Source organism: Phascolarctos cinereus, unplaced genomic scaffold (assembly GCF_003287225.1).
Source record: "Phascolarctos cinereus isolate Bilbo 61053 unplaced genomic scaffold, phaCin_HiC Scaffold_5;HRSCAF=322, whole genome shotgun sequence".
NCBI lineage: Eukaryota > Metazoa > Chordata > Mammalia > Diprotodontia > Phascolarctidae > Phascolarctos > Phascolarctos cinereus.
The window spans coordinates 394,576,564-394,598,768 of NW_027555958.1; the positions used below are offsets into that span (position 1 = coordinate 394,576,564).

Sequence of the window (22,205 nt, forward strand, 5' to 3'; positions counted from 1 at the left end):
ATAGAGATAGAAGAAACAAAATAAGACAGCTGATTATATTTTGCAGTGAGGATGGGCACTGGATTGGGAATTACATTGAAACATAATGGTATTCTTGATAATAATAGTTTAGGACAGTGCCAGATATATAGTAAGCACTTAATAAATGTTGACTTAAAAGTGATAGGGAAATTAAGAAGGATGGGGTTGAGGAGAACACAATGAATTCTGTTTTAGACATGTTGGATTTGATATTCTTAAAGGATATCTAGTTAAAAACAACCTATAGTTAGTTTTAGATGCAAAACTGGCTCTCAGTAAAGAGATAAGGGTGAGAGAAAAACGAAGAGAAACAGAAAAGAAAGAGGGAGACAGAGACACAGAGAGACAGAGAGACAAAAAGAGAGTGACAGAGAGACAGACGGACACAGAGACAGAGAGAGAGAGAAAGGGAAAGACAGAGACAGACACAGAGAGACAGAGTCTTAAGAACTCTGATCAGTGCAACGACCAATTACTAAATGAAAAGATTGTTGATGAAGCATACTTTTGCCTCTTCGTAGAAAGATGCTGGACTCTAGGATCTATATTCAGACTCAACCAATACAACAAATTTATTTTGCTTGACTTTTTTTTTTACAGGAAGTGCTTTTATTTTCAGAGAAAGGAGTATTATAAGGTTGTAGGAAAGATTGGAAATAATGTGGGTAATGTATTAAAGGGGAAAAATACATCAATAGGCAGTTGCCGCCCGGGAGTTTCTCCTCCTTTATCTCCGGTCCCCCATGCACTCGCAGAAGCGACCCGGCCGCAGCCAGTGCCGCCGCCGCTGCCCATAAGGGAGGCGAGCCTGGGGAGGGCGCTGCCCGCGGGTCCGTGGGCAAGAGCAGGAATTGATGAACCTAATGATGTCTGGAGACAAAGGAATCTCTGCTTTCCCAGAGTCATACAATCTCTTCAAGTGGGTTGGGACCACCCATGGGGCAGCTGGGACAGTATATTAAGACCTAAGTTACAAGCTCTCCTTGGAATTCCCCAGTGGCTACCCATATACTGCTCCCACTGTCAAATTTGTCACACCTTATTACCATCCTAATGTGGACACCCAAGGCAGTATCTGTTTGGACATCCTCAAGGACAAGTGGTCAGGACCATACTGCTATCTATCCAGAGCCTGCTGGGAGAACCCAACATTGACAGCCCATCGAACACATATGCTGCTGAACTTCGGACAAACCCCACAGCCTTTAAAAAGTAACTGCTGGAACCAACAGGACTTTGTACACAATAACAGCCACGTTATGCGATGACTAATATTGTTAAACTGAACCCTTCTCAGCATTACAAGGATCTAAGACATCTCCAGAGGCCTCGGGATGGAAAATGCTGTCCACATCCAAAGAAAGAACTATGGAAGTCGAATCGCTATCACTTATTTTGTTGAATTTTGTTTCATCTTTCTGACGATTCCTCCTATTGGTTTTAATTTTTACTTACAACTTCACTAATGTGAAAATATGTTTAATAGGAATGTAAATGTAAAGCCTATATCAGATTGTGCGCCGTCTTTGGGAGGGTGGGGGGAAGGAAGGGGGAGAAAAATTTTCAAATCAAAAGCATATGGAAGTGATTGTTGATAAATCAAAATAAATTAATAAAATCAAAAAGAAAGAAAAAGTACCTGCTGGAAACCTACATGAAGCAGGTGACTAGCCAAGAGCCCTGACCCTGGCTGCCCAGCCTACCTTCCTCACAACCTGTCTTCTCCTCTTTTCTCTACAGAACTGTGTTTCATAGACTGTTTTCCTTTCCTTTTTCTTTTCCTTAAACTCTTGTCCAGCCCTCAACATTAATGTATAAATAAATAAAGTTCTGTTGTTGTTAAAAAAAAAAAGAAAAATACATCAATGAAAGTTTTTAAAAATACATAACAGATGAAATGTCCATAAAAAACTTTTCCCCAGTTTTCTCCATTACCACTACCTGGTTTATTTCTGAAGATAATTAGAAGAAAACAAAAGGAAAAGAACCTACTTGTTCTAAAATGTTTATAGCAGCTCTCTTTGTGGTGGCAAAAAACAAACAAAAAAACCTGAAAATTGCAGGGATGCCTATCAATTGGGGAATGGCTGAACAATTTGTATATGATTGTAATGGAATACCAACGTGCTATAAGAAACGATGAGCTCAATGATCTTAGAAAAACATGGGTAGACTTGCACAAAATAACAAGCAAAATGAGCAGAACTAATAGAATGTTATATACAGTAACAGTAATATTGTTCTAAGAACAAATTTGAGTTAATAAGTCATTTTGACTATTATAAATACCCAAATTAACTACAAAGGACATATAAAGAAAGATGCTATCTGCATCCAGAGAAAGAATTGACAGAGGTATGTATAGAATTTTATATATGTATATGTATATGTATATATACATATATGTGTATGTGTGTGTATACACACATAGACACACATAAACATACACGTACACATACATGTACACATACACGTACACATACACATATATATACATATACATGTGTCTAATGATGGCCCTCTCTAGAGTGATGGCGGAGGGAGGGAAGAAAAAAGTTAGGTCATGTCTGACTCTCCTTGCCCCACTTTGGGGTTTTTTTGGCAAAGGTATTGAAGTGGTTTGCCACTTCCTTTTCCTGCTCATTTTGCAAATGAGCAACTGAGCCAAACAATGTTAAGTGACTTGCTTAGCGCTATACAAATAGTACGTGTCTGAGGCTGGATTTGAACACATGAAGATGAGTTTCCTGACTTCAGGCCTGGCATTCTACTATGCCACCTCACTTTAATTGATAGCCTTTTCATTTAAAAAAGTCTATTTTTTTTAAAATCTTCTATCCCACAGTAACCACCTCAGCTTGTAAGTCTACTGACTCTCTGGACGTTCTCTGCCATTCTCCCTTGTGGTAACTCCCCCACCTCTGTCAAATTTCTTTTATGGGTTGTCTTCTCCCATCAGGATGTTACCTCCTTGAGGCCAGAGGTGTTCTTCTTGCTTGTATTTGTATTCCCAGCACTCAGCATAATACCTGGCACACAGTAAACACTTAATAAATGTTTTTTTGTACTTGAAAAAAAGGAAGAGAAAAGAAATGCCTATTAATTTTTAAAGAACGAAACTTGGGGTCTAGGACATTTTATATATCTATACACACATATACACACATATTGTAAATACGGGCTTCTATGAATTGTTATCAAGACAGACATTATTTAGATATAAATAGACTTTATCAAACCAATTTATCATGACAGAATTTTAATGTATATGATATAAATATTCTTGAAATAATTGATCAGATATAGTTTCAGGAAGAATAATACGCCATGTAATGAAGCACAGTTTATTGGGGAGTATATGTTTCAAAAGTAACTTGTCACTGAGAGTGAGTTTTATACCATTTTATGATCATCTCCAAAATGCTTAAAGGGTTGGAGTACATTTTGTCTCTATATTTTATATAAAATTCTCATCAGAAAGGAACATCCAGATGTGGTATGGAAGACATTTTAAATCAAAGGAGTGATACATCTCACTTTGTTAGACACCACATAATGTTTCTATCTCGAAAAAAGAAATGTTTTAAATTCATTCTCCAGAAACTGTCACTGTAATGAAGGGGATTTAATTCATGGAAAATGACACATCTTGTAAACTGATAAATGATTAGAGCCTCAGTTCTATAAAACTTGCATTCATATGTTTTCTTATAGGAATTATAGTGCACATTCCCTCTTCTCCTCCTATCCTCACAGAATCGTTAATTTAAAAAAATCACATATTTGAAGAGATAGCATTTTATAAGACTACACAGGCTAGCTAAAATATGAAAATGGAATATTAAAAAATTATGATTTACTGTTAACATTTATTTGTGTGTCCTCCTGTGGGAATTCTCAAGCAACTGGGGGTGAAGAAACACTTTATATAAAAGGTACTACTTGACCTGAAATTTAAAAGAAACTAAAGATTCTAAAAGGTCAAAGTGAAGGAGGGGTAAATTTCTGGCATGAATTCCAGGCCTGGGCACAAGTTGAGAAATAAAAGATGGGAAGAACAGCAAGAAAATGATTTTGCCCTGAGGGAAGAGTCATTGAAGGTGAGGAATGTATAATAAATCTGGAAGGATAGGTAAGAGCCAGGTTATGAAGGACCTTAAATGCCAGGGTAGGGAGCCATCTGAGTCTATTAAGCATGGGAGTGATGAGAATAGTTTTGTTTTTTGTTTTTGTTTTTTCCTTCCTCAGAAGGAAAGATTCCCTCCCCCATTCCACACAGGATAGATCCTGCATCTTTAAAATTGCCAGATAGTGATAGTCTGGTTCTATATTTCTGGTAGTATCCAGTGTGGTCAAACTTTTTTATCCACAGCATGGGCACCACAAAATGAGCTGAGTTGTGGGGAAAGGCTATCTCCTTCTCTCTCCTCCATTTTAGGTTCTGTGGGCCTGAGAAATGGGTGTAAAATTTTCTTCTGTTTTATTTAAAATTTTTTCAGTTCTAGGCACAAAGAGTCAAGTCCCTGGACCTAGAAATTCTAGCCATGAGGATCTTGGAGGCAAAGAATGAAGGTTAGATGTTATCAGCCCAGCACTGAAACCCTGAGAAGCCAGGGTACCCAGGATTCAAACCCAAATGGGACTTTGGACTTAAACTAAATGGGACTAGGCTATATAAGAACTGAATTAAACTGTCAACCTAATTCCTTTCCTCTTTCCAGAGACTGAAGTGGTATAAAGAAGGATTATGCCTCCCACATATTCAAGTGGGGGGAGAAAATTGTTTGCTTATGCTTGCTAGAGTTTTGATATAAAATTCTTTTGTAAAAGCTAATATATCAAATAGCTAAATAGAATCGGGGTACAAAGACCCCTAAAATTAAGGGAATACAATTAGCAAAGTCTGGAGTCAATGGCAGAGACTGGATCTCCCCCCACGACCCCTTTAAGGATACTGGAGTACCTTTGGGGAAGGGGTGAAACGTGACATAACCTGGTCATTAGACAGTGTGGGTTAGAGTGTAAACTGTTACACTTACTATTATCTGTAAGATTTCATATCATATTTCTTTATTTTTTGATGAATCTAAATACATTTAAGTGAAATAAAATAGAATTTAAATGAAGTAACTTAAAATATATTTAATGTAAGTACATAGTGTGATTTTAATGTTGGATTTTTTATTTGAACAAAGGTTTGCAATATTTGTCTCAGCACTAGGCAAACATAAGTCATAAATCTGGATCCATTTCAAGTTCATTTTTGCATTTTGATTTAAAAGAAGAATAAAATGAAAATTCTTGCTCATGCAAATAAGTGGTGAAAATAGTAGGATTTTTTATAGTCTCTCTTGCTGAGAAACAAAAATTATTTTAAAAAATTTTAGTCACCTAACCGAATGACAAAAATGAATAGCTAATTACAATATAAAAATATTCCTTTCTTCTACTGGCTAATGATAATACAATAAGGGAAAAATGTACTTAAAGTCAATTGCATATATTGTTTCATTTGAACTATTTTTATATAAACCAACAATTGTTAGGCAAAACACTCTAGCTGTCACTATGTTCTCTTCTATCAATGGCAGACACATTGTAATCTCACAGAAACTCTACTGAAAGACTGAACAGTGTTACTAATTCATTTTAAAACCTATCAGTTTACATTGGAAAACACAATTTTATACAGAAATGAGAAGCAATATAAGTTTCATTTCTGTAAAGTATTTGTGATTGTCTGCAATGGTTTAAAAATGGTTTGGAATGTGCATGACTAGCAATCCTGGTTTTCAAACAGACTGACATTTGCATTGAAAGAATGGAAACATTTGTACTATATCACCACATGTTTGCATATCTGATGAAATACAATTACAAACTAATGGAGGGGAATGAAAGAGCTACTCTGGTCAATGTACAGAATGCAAATGAGTGTATATGCATGTGGCTGATTATATGTTAAACATAAGTTTGTGCTTAAATATCAAATCTTGTGACAGTTTGGAAACAATTTGATAATGGCTTGGGAAACTGCAAGAGTACATTGCAGTTAGTCAGAAGCGGTCAGAGTTTGGGAAGCTAGATGGTACAGTGGATAGAGTGCTGAGAAGACCTGAGTTCAAATTCAGCCCCAGGCACTTATAGCTGTGTGACCCTAAGCAAGTCACTGAACCCTATTTCCCTTAATTTCCTCATCTGTAAAATGAGCTGGAGAAGGAAATGTCAAACCACTCTAGTAACTTTTCCATGAAAACCCAAATGGTGTCATGATGACTTGGACATGACTGAAACAACTAAACAACAACAAGGTCAGAGTTTGATATAACCGCTGCATAAACAATGAATCATTTGGTACATGATAATAACAGTTTCGGTTCCCTGCAGAAACAAACCTATCATTCTTCAAACGTGTACACACTGTACACACAGAGGAAAAATGTTTTTCTAATATGACTTGGCAAATTATTTCTACTTAAGGCACCATTATATATACATATATATATATATATATATATATATATATATATATATATATATATATGTCTGTGTGTGTCTGTGTATACATGCACACATACATACACACATACACACACACACATACACACATATACATTAGCATGAACTCCTTGGAATATTATTGTGTTCAGGAAGTTCTAAATGAGAATTACTATTTTATGGCATCACTGACAGTTATATAAATTTTGCTTTTAGACCTTAAGCAGTCCATTCTTATCTTGGATAGCTCTGTTAAGAAAGTTATCCCACATACTTATTTAAGGCAAAATATGCCTTTCTGAATCTTCTAATCATTATTTGATTATAGATTTATTCAAATCAAGTATTTTTTCAAACATTTGAAGGCAGGTATCATATGCCCCCTAGAGTATTTTACTCCAATATAATCATGCTTAGGTGCTTCAATTAATCTTCATATGACATTGTTTCTACACAATCCACTATCCTTGTTGTCTGCTTATGAAGAATCCTTAACTTGGCAATGTCCTTCTCAAAATTTGGTACCTAAAATTGATTCCCTTTTTCTGATGTGGTCTAATGCAGAGTACTATTTGATAAACATCTTCATTATTCTTTACAGTAAGAGAAATTCTGGGTATTTGGTATTTATTGATTAATGATAGATTTTGTGGATGGGGCCTATTAGATCTTCAGGAAGGACTAACAACTCTGGTCTGAGGGCTTGTTGAGCCTGTTTTGAGGGCTGCTCATCCACTTTTGGTGTCCATCTATCCCCCAACTTTCACTTGTGGCTCCAAGAAGTTGTAGCCTGTGCAAGAGTCACACCCTGGTAAAACTGGCTTGGCAACTGGGTTAAAGCAGGTTGAAGATAATTGACAGGCCTCAGACCCACTGATGAAGTAGGGAGATATCTATCCCAAGCATGTGAAGAATTCCCCTTGGCAGAACAGTAGATGGGAACAATTTGTTCCAATGGCCATGCGCTGAGGCAGGCACTGTGAAGTACTTAAAGCTTGGTCAGATATCGAAGATGTAAAGGTCATCCACTGCATCCCGGTCTATTGCCAGACATCCTGACTTTTGTCTTTCCACTGGACTTCAATGACTCTGGAAGAGAGTGATGCTCAATGGCCAGTGAAGGAAAATGAGAACCTTATGCTAGATAAATTCTGGGGAATACCATGCTAGAAAATTCTACTTGTCCTTCATCGGGGAGAGGGCAACTGACACCTGAAGAAGTGAGAGAACATGGACATGGGGAGATTTCCATGAAAATCTACAAGAAAAAAAGGTCAAAAGGAGAGAGTATAGATCAATAAATCAATGATAGGCTGCATAATCAGGGACTTGGTGCGGGAAGGGCCCTATGATGGACAGTGTCCTTTATGACATCTGCAATAATAGAGAATGTTTTGATAATAAGCCATAATGGAAAAGGCAAATTCACGGGGCAAACCCTTCATGGTACTCTTAGAGAGGAAAACATAGAATGGATACTTTGGAAGCTTTGATTACATGAAGAATACATAGAAAAGAGAGAAAACAGATAGTTATAGGGGTCATGAATCAAATAGTGAGGTAAGAGAGTAGACAGAGAGGATAGTTAATGGAGAGAATGAGAGAATTTTTTTAAAATGATATTTTAAAAAATTATTGAAGAGTAGCTGAAAGGAATCAGATGAGGAAAATCTATTTGACTAACTGAGAAGGGAAACAAAGAGTGGGAAGAAATATATAATTAGAAAAAAGCAGGAAAGAAAAAGGGACTAATAAAAGCCTAAATGGAAAAGGGTAAAAACAAGAGGGGATGAGATGAGTAATCAAAGGAATATAATACTATGTTGCCAGTAAAAGAGGGAAAACTCATAACTTGAAAAAATAATTTCAGAAAGAGGTGGAGAAAAAATAAACTTAAATCATAAATTGAAATGTGAAATGATTAAAAACAATACAATAAAATTAAAAGTGACTGATTGGATAAGAAAACAAAGCCCTAAAATCCATTGCTTAAAATAAACAAGTTTTAAAAATAAAACATACACAAAATAAAACTGAAGGATTGAAAAATATTAACAGCTAATGAATCCAAATAAGAAGGTGCTGATGTCATCCTATGTGACAAAAAATAAAAATTAGATTAAAAAAAGAGACATAAACAAGGAAACAAAGAGAAAATAATGCCAATAATAAACTTATAGATTTAAATTGCTTTACTGTTTAAATTCATACAGGAAACATCTGAGCTTCAAGGAGACATAGTAACACAATAATGATAGGAAACTTCAATATTACTTTCCTAGTTTTAGATAAGGCTAAAAGAAATATAAACAAAGTGAAAATATGGAACTAAACAATTTTCTATAGAAACTAGAATTTTTTAAAAAAAGACCTTATTACCTTTTAAATGGAACTGCCAAAGACGAAATATTTATAAAACTTCACCATATAGTAGGGCACAAAATGTTGTAAAAAATTTAAAAAGGCAAAAAACAGTTAATACATCTCTTATAAACCATAATATAATATAAACAGAAATTTGATCAGGGACCACAAATAAATGATATAGGCTCAAATAGAGATTGAGAATAACATCTCAAATAATAAGTGAGTCAAAAAATAAATCATAGAAACAGTTAACTATTTAAACAAAAATTGATCATGATGAAACAACATACCAAAATTTCTAGACTGTAGCTAATGTAATCCCAAGGGAGGATTTGTCATAATCACTTATGACAAATATGTGTTGGTAAAATAGAAACAGAGATGATTAATGGACTGAATATGTGCTTTTAAGTTTTTTAAATAAACAAGTAAAAAATAATAAAATAAACACACAACAGAAGATACTGAAAATTAGAGAGTAAGTAGAAAAACAAGACACAAAAAACAAATCCCAAAGAAATTATAAATAAAACTAAAAGCTGGTTCTTTTAAAAGACTAACAAAATTGATAAACCTTTAGCAAATTTGATTTTTAAAGAGAGCAGAAAAGCAAATCAATAAAAGAACAAATGACCAAGGTGAAATCACATCAAAACCAGAAGAAATAAAAAGAAAAACCAGAACATATGCACAATTATATGCTATCAAAACCAAGAACAAAAAAATTAGAGGAAAATCTTCAAAAATATAATTTACACAAGCTATCTCACAATCAAATAGAAATTTTAAGTAATCCATTCTTAGAAAAGAAGTAGATCTAGTTGTAAAGGAAGTACCAAAGGGGGGAAAAAACCCTAATAACAATAACTTCTGAAACTGAATAGATCCATAGAAGAAGTCTATCAAACTCACAAAGAAAAATTAGTACTCATAGTTCACAAATTATTCTCAAAAATTGAGAAATATCTCTACCAGCAGCCTTTTGTGTGACAAATATAGTCCTAATCCTGAAACCAGGAAAAGATAAAACATAGAAATAAAACTATAGGCCATTATAATTATGAGCAGTGACTCAAATGCTTTAAACAAAATTCTATCAAGCAGACTACAAAAAACGTATTCTTTGTTGTCAAGTATATACCAGAGATGCAAGTAGGGTTCAATATCATGAAAAAAGAGCAATGTAATTAATTATATTAAAAAACAAAATATCAAAAACCAGATGATCTCAATTGATGCAGAAAAAACCTTTTACATAGTAAAACACTGTTTCATGCTAAAAAAAATTTTACAGAGTAGTGACCTTATAGATGACCTTTTCAAATATAAAAATCCTCTAAAACTGAAGGCAAGCATCATAATAAATATAGGAATGTAGCAAGGATGCCCACTCTTCTTGCTGTTATTTGATATGTTTCTGGAAATAGCAGCACTAGCAATAAGACTAGAGAAAGAAATTAAAGGATTAAAAATAGGTAATGAGGATATGAAACTATCACTTATGATTCAATAGCTTATTTTGACAATCCTAAAGAATAAGCAAAAATATTAATTAAAACAGTAGCTTAAGCAAAGTTAAAGGTTACAAAAAATCCTCAAAAACCAATAGTATTTCTTTATAGTTGTAACAAAACAGAAGAAACAATAGAAAGGGAAAACTGTAATTCCAAATTGGTATAAAACGCATAAAATATCTATCGCTCTCCCAAAGCACACAAAACACTTGTCTAGATTTAATTACAGTGTGTTCCTTAAAGAAATAATTTTTTTAAATATTTGGAGGAATATTCAGTGCTCATGATTAGGCCTTGCTGACAGAATAAAAATAACAATGTTACAAAATTAATGTATATTTTTCTTAGTACTTTATTGCTATACCAATCAAATTACAAAGGGCATAATTTACAGAGTCTAATAAAAAATCATTTTAAAAAAACAAAACAAAATATATATAATACCAAGGTAAATTAAGAAAAATATATAATAATGAAGGGGAAATAGTTTTTCCAGACCTCAGGCTAAAATAAAAAGAAATCTTCAAAAACCATCTAGTATTGGTTAAAGAACAAAGAGACAGATCAATTTAATAGAATAGATGAGAAAGAAACAATATAACTCATTAGCCTAGTGTTTGATGAAGCAGAATAAAAAAACTGTTTCTGGGGAAACTAGTAAGCAGTGTGGCAGAAAATGGGCTTAGACCAACACCTTTACAACATAATTCATAATACATTCTAAATGAATACATGATCTTAATATATAAAAATTAGAAGAGAAATAGATCATAGAATTCTCATAGCTATGGGTAAAAAACATATTTTTAACAAAATAGGAAATAGAGGCAATTATAAACAAATAAAAATTGAAATTGAAAAGCTTCTGCACAGACAGCTTTAACACATTTTGGACAAGAAGGGAAGAAGCCAAATGGGAAACAATCTTTGTAGCAAATGTTTCTGATAAGTGTTTGATATCCAAGATATATACCCACACAGCCACACGTATACATATATACACACACACATACATAATACATACATACATAATTATCAACATAGTCTTATATGTGTGTGTGTGTGTGTAGATACACACACACACACATACATAATTATACATATATATTTGTATGTGTGTGTAAAACTAATGGCCATTCCCTAAGAGTTAAATGATCAAAGGATAGGAACAAACAGTTCTCAAAAGAAAAACTGCACTAAATCACTAAAAATAAGATACATGTGAATCAAAAACATCCCTGAGCTTTCATTGAACACCCTGCAGATTGGTAAATATGACAACAAATGGCAACAGTCAATATTGGAGGGGTTGTGGAAAGGTAGGCATACTAATATATTGTTAGTATAAATAAAATTGTACAAAAATTTTGGAAAGAAATTTGGAATTAAGCAAATAAAATTATTAAAATGTCTATGAAATTTGAATATAATATTATATTGCTTAGTTCATACCCCAAGGAAGCCAACGATGAGAAAAATGATGACATAACACTCCAAAATATTAGTTGTAGCACATTTTGTGAAAGAGAAGAATTGGAAACAAAGAAGATGACCATCAATTGGGGCATAGCTAAACAAGTTGTATTTTATGATTGTAATGAATATTACTGTGCTTTGAGAAATTGTGTATATTATGAATAAAGAGAATGATGGAAAGATCTGTCTAAACTGATGCAGAGTGAAATAAGTAAAGCCAAGAAAACATTATACAGAGCAACTACAATAATGTAGATGGAAAGAACAACACAGAAAAAAAAAGTATAACAAAATTATAAAGATGACACATTATTCAAATGAAGAAATATGAGACAAAAGTAAGAGGTCCACAGTTGTTACACAATGCACAAGGTTTTTGGACTTCTTCAACATGTCAATTTGTTGTGTTGACATTTTTTCTCTCTAAAAATATTTGCCATACGGGATGGCTCTCTTGGAGGGAAATTAATTAAAAGGTTCCTCACCAATTTTAGAGGTAGAAGTTATTTTAAAATTCATCTTTTTCAACCTAGGTTAAGCCACTTACTCAAAGTAAAATACAAGAACTTTTTCTACTACACCACCACCCTCCACCACTGGTTAATAACCCCACATTATCAATTTATTTCATTTAAAAAATTCTTTCAGATTCAAAAGTTAATTAGGATGAATGAGCTTTCTGATAATGCATTATCTGCAATGAACATATAGACCACTACAGATACCAGGTTCTCAAATTATCTAACCAGGGTCCTAAAAGAATAAGTCATGCATTATTAACGTTTGTGATAGCATAGAGTCAGTAAAACAAATACCAAAACATGTAATATGGTAGAACACCTAGAAGCTAGTCAGGGTTTCTCAGGTTAGTGGCTAGTACTTTTTAAAAAAGCATTAAATTTGACCTCTTTTATGTTTTTGTCTATAATTAAAATTTTTATTGGTAGGCTAAGAAGCACTCAGAGCATTGGTTTTTTTAAAGCTATTATTAAGAATAAAGATAGAAATGGAAGTAAATAATGAAGCACTGAGGTGATATAAAAGAAAATACATTGCAAATATTCATGGAAATTTCCATTTCTACATCGCATAGTAAAGATCAACAACCTCTTTGAGAGGCCAGTATCACAGAGCTAATTTCAAACCACATAGTGAAACAATTATGAGTATTGTTTTCAAGGATTATTATAGACTCTATGGAAGAGGTACATGACACAGAATGGGAGGGATAAGTGGCATCTAGAGAGAGATGTGAAAAAGAGGGGAAATGTTGACATTCTGCTTCAGGAATCTGGAACAAGAATTGCCTTTCTATCCTGTGGAAAAAAATATGCCCCACCTCCCCAAAGTGACTGTAAATTGAGAGAAAACAATGAAAGGTTATAAATTGTGGTTCAAATGGAAACGTGGATTTTACATATTTTAATTGTTGGGAAAGAATACAATAGAGGCTTCTCAGAGCAAAATGGTATTTTCAATTATCACATAAATGCAGGCTATGAATTAGAAAATATCAATAAAAATGGAGTAATACATTGAACCCAAGGGCCTTCTGGATGCCAGAAGACAGATTTTAGAAGACCTGAGAAGGTATATTCAGAAATCTACATCACAGACATAATCCAGAAAAGATAATAACATTGGTAGGGGCTACTAGGTGGAACAACAGGTTTAGGAGTATTGTCACACTGTGAAATGGTCTGGCCATTCTGAATATCAGTTTGGACTTATTCAAGGAAAATAAAGTATTCTTGGTTTATAAACTAAAGATCCATCTATTGGGCCAATATCCTGAGGAAATTAAACAGAAGAAAAAAAGTTAAAATATGCAACAAAATATTCAAAGCAACACTCTTTGTGAAATCAAAGAACTGGAAACAAAGTGGTATCCAGAAATTAGGTAATGGCTGAAAAGTTATGATATATAAAATATGAGATATTAACAATGTGCAATAAGATATATGTGTATATATATGCATATGTATGTATGTGTATTATATATATGTATATATATATATGCATATGTATATATATATATATATATATATACATATATATATATACACTTTTCTAGGATGGCTTTGAAATCAGTAACATTTAATTTCTGTTAATCATTTCTCTTTTGATGTTCAGTGTTTATGATGTTGATCTACTTCTAATTCTCTTCTTGAATAAAAATGTTTCTGCAAGAGCTATTGATGATTAAGTAACAATTACCTTCCTGCTGGTCCCTTATCCCATTGTAAGCCTAAATGCCACAAGGCAAGATAATCAAGTGTTTCTTTAAATGAGGTTTATTGTTTCACTTGAGCACATGGAAAATCCAATTCCCTCAATTTCTCTATTTATGTGGAACTTGTGATTCATCTACTTTTTTGGCTACATCTTCTCTGGTGTCATATATAGAAAAAAAAAGCATCAACTCATTTTTCACTGGACAACCAGCTTTCATTTAGAATACAAGAAGTTACATTAGTGTTAAAAGCTGTACATTTCTTAGAAGCCTCCACTGCTATTTCCTGATCCTTCAATATGATCCATAAGACATATAGTGCTTTAAGGGTTAAGAAAATGTTAATGTTGCTTTTCCAGTACTTTGCGAAACCCTAGCTTATTCTGCAACCTGAAAGGTGTCCTAAAGTCCTTTCTCCCTAATCTTTTTTTCTTTTTTTGCTAGGCAATGGGGTTAAGTGACTTGCCCAGGGTCACACAGCTAGTAAGTGTCAAATGTCTCAGGGCAGATTTTAACTCAGGTCTTCCTGACTCCAGGGCCAGTGCTCTATCCACTACACCACCTAGCTACCATCTAACTGCTCCCTCCCCTTATCTTTCACCTGTACCAAAAGAATTGTTTTTGTGTTATGTATGTTCCCTCTGTCCTTTAATTTTTAACCTGTGCCCTCATGATGAGGTATGGGCCCAAGCTGAGATATTTGCCCCTTGCCCCGATGAGAATCTGGCTCTCATTTGTCTACAGGCCCCAGAAAACCCTTAAACTTTTCTTACTTTGGTGTCAAAAGGTTCTTTTTTGACTCTTCCTTATCTCCCTTTTAAAACCCTAGCCCCACCTGTTGATCTTATTCAGATGCCTTTCAAACTTCTTCCTTCTAGTTCCTCTCATCTGTTCCCTTTGTCTATTCAATCTCTCTGATATTCCAATCAGAATTCTCCTTAAGCCACCTAGACCATTTTCCCAGTCCCTCCTCTGGTCACCCAAAGTTACTTTAGTGTATAGAAGATCAACCCTGATTTAAATGCTGAGACTTTCTCATGCCGCTTGTCTTTATGGGCATTACTAATGTTCAGATTTCTTAAGAGTCTGGCCTGAATGGTTTATCTCTAATAAACTTTTTCTCTGGCTGAAAGAAGATTTGGGTAGAATTCATTTAGACAGGGCTTGCGTGTTGTGACCTCAGGGTCCCAGCACCCCAAACCCCTAGACCTCATCACTCATACCCTGTCCTTAAATCCTTAAACCATAAAGAACTTCTTGTCTCCTTCATCCTGTGTTACAAAATCATTCCTTTACTTGTCTCTAATCTTTAACCCTCCTAAAACTTCTAAAACTATCTTGTAAGCAACTATCTTCCTCATCCTGTCCTTATAAAAGAAGTCCCTGTCTCTCTTTAAGTTGCTAGTCTTTTTTGTGGGGCTAGCCCAATGCTTTTGTGTTAATAAAGCTCCAATGGTTACAGAGAAAGTCTAAGTGAATTATTTCACACCTGAACCAGATCTCCCAACTCTAAACCTCAACAAATACTGTATAATTGCCAAAAAGAAAGGAAGCTTCACAGGGCTGAAGGATTATTTAAGGTATGTGTTCTCATGGGTCATAATAGCCAAAGGATTTTTCACCTAGAGGTTCTCTTCACCATTATTAGCAAGCCTAGTTCTCAGAAAGCAGATGTGACTTCATTTCAAGTCCATACCTATAGCTGTTCCAGTTTGGAAGAAGCTGTCAAAAATTTTGTACCACTGTATGTAAAATCAGTCTGTGATGAGACACAAGAATTACACTGTTTTGTGAAGGATATACTGTGATCTCAAAAGGTTCCTTTTTGACTCTTCTTTATCTCCCTTTGAAAATCCTAGCCCCACCTTTTGATCTTATTCAGATGCCTTTCAAACTTCTTCCTTCCAGTTCCTCTCATTATCTATTCCCATTGTCTATTCAATCTCTCTGATATTCCAATCAGAATTCTCCCTAAGCCACCTAGACCCTTTTCCCAGTCCCTCTTCTGGTCACTCAAAGTTACTTTAATGTATATAAGATCCACCCTGGCCCTCAGTCTGTGATGAGACACAAGAATTACACAGTTTTGTGAAGGATATACTTTTTTCTACAACATTTAAACTATGAAAGGAAATCACATAAAAATTTCTGAATGATAAGGATTATGTAAAAGGGCAGTGACTATCTTTGGAGTAAATGAGTTCTCCATCACTGATCAGCTATCAAAACCTAAATGACCATTTGTCAGGTATTTTGAATAGAGTTCTTGTTTAAGTGAGTGATGGATTAGATGATACCAGGGAGTATGTGCATCCCTGAGACTCAGTGATTTTGAGATCTTAATATTTAGTATATTTTCTGTGAGCAATTCTTTGGAAAGTGAGTATTTTCATTCAGCGTTTGAAATAAATAAGTTTTATTAATAAGGCCCATTGAACTTAGGACTTTCTATAAAAATTGGAGGATTTTGACAAGGGAATTTTGAATAAGAGAATATTTCAACAATTTCTTCAAGCCCAATATTCAACTACATTCCAGCTTTTAGCCCGGAGAAAAATTTTTGTAGCCTTTTTTTTAAGTCCCAGAAAAACAAACACACTGAGATGTGTCTAATTGTATCAGTTCTAACTGCTGATTGTAAAAACAATGATAAAGTCTCCATAGTAACCACTAAGTTGTATTAAGGCTATTCCTGGAACATCATACAGTAGAATCATAACATTTTAGAGCTGGGAGAGATTTTAGAGGTGATCCATTCAAACTCTTTTTTTTTTTTTTACCAATGAAGAAACTATGATCTTGGGTTAGCTGATTTTTCCATAGCCATGATACTAGTTAAATGCAGAGCTTGGAATACACTTCAATTTTTACAAAATATCAATTTATATGTTTAACTCAGAAACCCAGATGAGAAATTCTTGGCAAATAAAAGCATATACCACCTATTTATATCCATGAAAATATGGTAGGTGAAATAGCATTTTGACTTTGGGGTTGATTTAGTTCCAAAGAAACAATATTATAAGGATTATAAATGGGTGATTAGTTAAAAGAAGACAGAGCAGAGTATAGGAATTTTCTGGTAGAACTTGGCTATACATGTTACCATCATTAATGTAAAAAATGTTGGCAGTGTTTTGGTAAGGACAAATTATGTGTACTTCTAATGTCCCAAATAGCTAAATCATACCTAGTAGATTAGTTATTAATGATAATACAAATCTATATAAATGTAGAGATTGATTGAAAGATTATTTTATAAAGTCTATAGCATAGTCACCTTAACCAAATCAAATCACTATTTGTAAATTTTTTTTAAGAAAAGTGATCCATTTAAATATTTTAGCTTTTCATTAGGAAGAAAATAAAATAACACTTCATTAAGATATTAGCACTTCATTCCAAAAAATGAATAATTTAAAGCAACTGATCTTTTACAGTTGATTAAATTCTCACTGCTTGTTAATCAGTTAAATCTGATTGCAGTTGTTCACATTCGTCTAATTTAGAATTCATTGAATCATATAATCATATACAGAACTATAAGGCAGCTCAGCAGTCGGGTCCACTGCCCAGGAAAATCATAAATCCAAATATAATTCATATATTAGATCTATAACAAAGCATTATACTGTCTCAACTTGAAGACATCTAGGAATGGGAACCAACTACTCACAGTAGCATCATTTTTTTCACAACTCTCATTGTTAGGGGTTTTTTTTCTCCCTACCTTGACCTAAAACCTATTTTCATATAACTGCCACCATTTAGTACTAGTTCTGCTAAATATTTATTTAGTTTTAGTTTTCAACATTCACTTTTATAAGATTTTGAGATTTAAATTTCCTCCCCCACCTTCCCCTCTCTCCTACCTCAGATGGCATGAAATCTGATATAGGCCATACATGAACAATCATATTAAACATATTTGCACATTAGCCATATGGTAGAGAAGAATTAGCACCAAAGGGAAAAAAAGGAAAAATAGTATGCTTCAATCTGCATTCAGACTCCATAGTTCTTTCTCTGCATGTGAATAGCATTTTCCATCACGTATCATTTGGAATTGTCTTAGATCACTGTATTGCTGAGAAGAGTTAAGTCTTTCAAAATTGTTCATTGCACAATTTTGCTGCTCCTATGTATAATGTTTTCCTGTTTCTGCATTTCACTCAGCATCAGTTCATGCAAGTCTTTCCAGGTTTTTCTGAAGTCTGCTTACTCCTCATTAGTACAATTAGCACAATAGTATTCCATTACATTCATATACCACAACTTCTTCAACTATTCCCCAATTGATCCCCTCAATTACCAATTCTTGACTACCACAAAAAAGAGCTGCTATAAATATTTTTGTACATGTAGGTCCTTTTCTCAATTTTGTGATATCTTTGCGATACAGACCTAGAAGTGATATTGTTAGATAAAAGGGTAAGCATGCTTTTATAGCCTTTCAGGCATAGTTACAAATTGCTTTCCAGAATGCTTAGATCAACTCAAAACTCCACCAACGATGCATATGTGTTCCAATTTTCCCACATCTTCTCCAACATTTATCATTTTTCTGTTTTGTCATGTTAACCAATCTAATAGGTATGATGTGGAACATCAGAGTTGTTTTGATTTGTGTTTTAGAGCATTTTTTCATATGACTATAGGTAACTTTAATTTCTTCATCTGAAAACTGCCTGTTCATATTCTTTGACCATTTATCAATTGGGGAATGACTTGCATTCATATAAAGTTGACTCGATTCTCTGTAAATTTTGGAAATTAGCCCTTTATTAGAGACACTGGCTCTTTCCCAGCAGAAAGCTTCTAACCTTGGTTGCATTGGCTTTGTTTGTCCAAAGTCTTTTTAATTTAATGTAATCAAAATTATCCATTTCATATTTCATAATATTCTCTCTCTCATGTGGTCATAAACTCTTCTGTTTTCTGTAGATCTGACAGGTAAACTATTCCTTGCTCTCCTAATTTGTTTACAGTTATCAGCCTTTATATTTAAATCATGTACCCATTTTGACTTTATCTTGGTATATGGTGCAAGATGTTGGTCTATGCCTAGCTTCTGCCATACTATTTTTCAGTTTTCCCAGTTTTTTGACAAATAGCAAGCTCTAATCCAAGCTGGCATCTTTAGGTTTATCAAAAAGTAGATTATTATAGTCATTGATTACTATGTCTTGCTTACCTAACCTATTCCACTGATCTCCCACTCTATTTCTTAACCAGTACCAAATAGTTTTGATGATTGCTGCTACAATTTTAGATCTGGTATGGCTAGGTCTTTCCCTTGCATTTCTTTTCATTAATTCCCTTGATATTTTGGAACTTTTGTTCTTCTAGATGAATTTTGTTATTATTTTTTTTCTAGTTCCATAAAATAATTTTTGGTAGTTTGATTGCTATGGCACTAAATAAGTAAATTGATTTAGGTAGAACTGTAATTTTTATTAAATTACCTCAGCCTATCCATGAACAGCTGATGTTTTTCTAATTATTTAGATATGACTTTATTTGTGTGAAAAGTGATATGTAATTGTGTTCATATAATTCCTGAGTTTGTCTTGGCAGATAGATTGCAAAATATTTTATATTGTCTACATTTACTTTAAATGGAATTTCTATTTCTATCTCCTGTTGTTGAGCTTTGTTAGTAATATATAGAAATGATGATGATTTATATGGGTTTAGTTTATATCTTTCAACTTTGCTAAAGTTGTTAATTATTTCAAATAGTTTTGTAGTTGATTCTCTAGGATTTTCTAAGTATACCACCAAGTCATCTGCAAAGAGAGCTTGGTTTCTTCATTGCCTATTCTAATTCCTTCAATTTCGTTTTCTTCTCTTATTGCTAAAGCTAATATTTCCAGTACAATATTTAATAACAGTGGTGATAATGGACATCCTTGTTTCACCCTTGATCTTATTAGGAATGATCTAGATTATCCCCATTACACGTAATACTTGGTAATGATTTTACATAGATGCTACTTATTTTAAGGAAAACTCCATTTATTCCTACGCTCTCTAGTATTTTTAGTAGGAATGGGTGTTGTATTTTGTTAAGAGCTTTTTCTGAATTTATTGAGATAATCATATGATTTCTATTAACTTTGTTATTGATATGGGTATGCTGGTAGTTTTCATAATATTGAACCAGTTCTGCATTTCTGGTATAAATCTCACCTGGTCATAGTGTATTATCCTCATGATAAGTTGCTGTGATCTCTTTGCTAATATTTTTTTTAAAATGTTTGCATCTATATTATTAGGGAGAGTGTTCTATAATCTTCTTTCTCTATTTTGGCTCTTCCTGGTTTAGGTATCTGCACCATATTTGTATGATAAAAAAATGTGGTAGGACTCCTTTACTTTTTTTTTTCAAATAGTTTATATAGTATTGGAATTAATTGTTCTTGAAATGTTTGGTAGAATTTGCTTGTAAATCCATCTGATTCTGGAGATTTTTTCTTACGGAGTTCATTGATGGCTTGTTCAATTTCTTTTTCTGAAATGGTGTTATTTAAGTATTTTATTTCCTTCTTTGTTAATCTGGGCAATTTATGTTTTTGTAAATATTCATCCATTTCACTAAGATAGTCACATTTATTGGCAAATAGTTGACCAAAATAGCTCTCAATTATTGTTTTAATTTCTTTTTCATTGGTGGTAAATTCATCCCTTTCATTTTTGATACTGGTAATTCAATTTTCTTCTTTCTTTTAACTAAATTAACCAAAGGCTTGTCTATTTTATTGTTTGTTTTCATAAAACCAGAGCTTAGTTGTGTTTGTTAGTTCAACAGTTTTCTTAATTTCAATTTTATTAATTAATCCTTCGGTTTTCAAATTTTCTAACTGGGTATTTAATTGGTTATTTTTAATATGTTTTATTTCAGGCTTTTTTAGTTGCATGCTCAATTCATTGATCTCCTCCTAGTTCTGCTCTTGGGGGTCAAATAGAACAAACCTAATGCATCATTCACCTAACAATTCTGCAAGTGATTGAAGAAGGCAGTTGTGTTCTCCCTAGGCTTTATCTAGGGCATGTCATAGATAAGACCAAAGAGTTAATTTTTGTAAAAATCAGTGAATATATAGTTTTACTTTATATTAGAAAACAACAATATGGCAAGAGGAGTTTACTCATTCAGATTGACTGATCTGACCATGAGAAAACTACATTTAATGAGGAAGAAAAATAATAATTTTAAAAGCAGTTACTAAATAAGAAAATATTGAATTAACATTTTTCTATCATCTATCTAGCCTTAGTTTACATTTAATTTCCATGATTTGTTAATGAATCTTTTTTTCACTTTAAAAATAATGATTTCTTCTAAATATATGAAAATTTCCTCAAATTTTAAATATAATTAGAAAAGCAATAGGCAGCTAGGTGGCATAGTGGATTAAGCTCCACCCTTGGAATCAGGAGGACCTGAAGTCAAATCCAGCCTCACATACTTGACACTTACTAGGTGTGAGACCTTGGTCAAGTCACTTAACTCTGATTGCCTCACCTCCCCCCCAAAACAAAAAAGGCGAATGGGTCTTTAAAAACCATCTCTCTCTCTCTCTTTTTTTTTTTTTAGTTTCCAGATGTGGAAATGAAAGCCCAGAAAAACAGTGACTGTCCAAGGTCACAAAGCTGGATTAAGGCTGAGCTGGGGCTAGATCCCAGATCTTGTAATTCTTAGTTTAATGCCATTGGTATTGCATTATGATGCCTGACTCTGTGTCTTTATTTTATTTTTTCCTCATGAATGTGTTGTGTGTTTACATGTTTTTCACTTATGGCTTATTACAAATGGATCTTTTCTAGAAAATGCTAAAAGAGGAGTTTTTAGCCTGGGGTCCGTGGACTTGAGAATTCATGGCTAGAACTGGAGGGGTGGACAGAAGGAGGTGTCTATGAACTTAAATGAGAAAAAGAAAAATTCTTTCTTTTCACCAACCTCTAACTGAAATTTAGCATTTCCTTCCATTATTTAAAATAATTCTGCAAAGAAGTGGTCTTGTGTCATCAGTCAGCCAAAGGGCTCAATGACACACAAATAAAAAGGTGAAAAAACTACAGCTCTAGAATGT

At 33.5% G+C, this 22,205-nt stretch overlaps 1 pseudogene; it reads left to right on the plus strand.

Moving 5' to 3' along the window:
• Positions 1 to 786: 786 nt before the first annotated feature.
• LOC110206744 (ubiquitin-conjugating enzyme E2 C-like) lies at positions 787 to 1,705 on the plus strand (annotated as a pseudogene).
• The last annotated feature ends 20,500 nt before the right edge of the window (positions 1,706 to 22,205 follow it).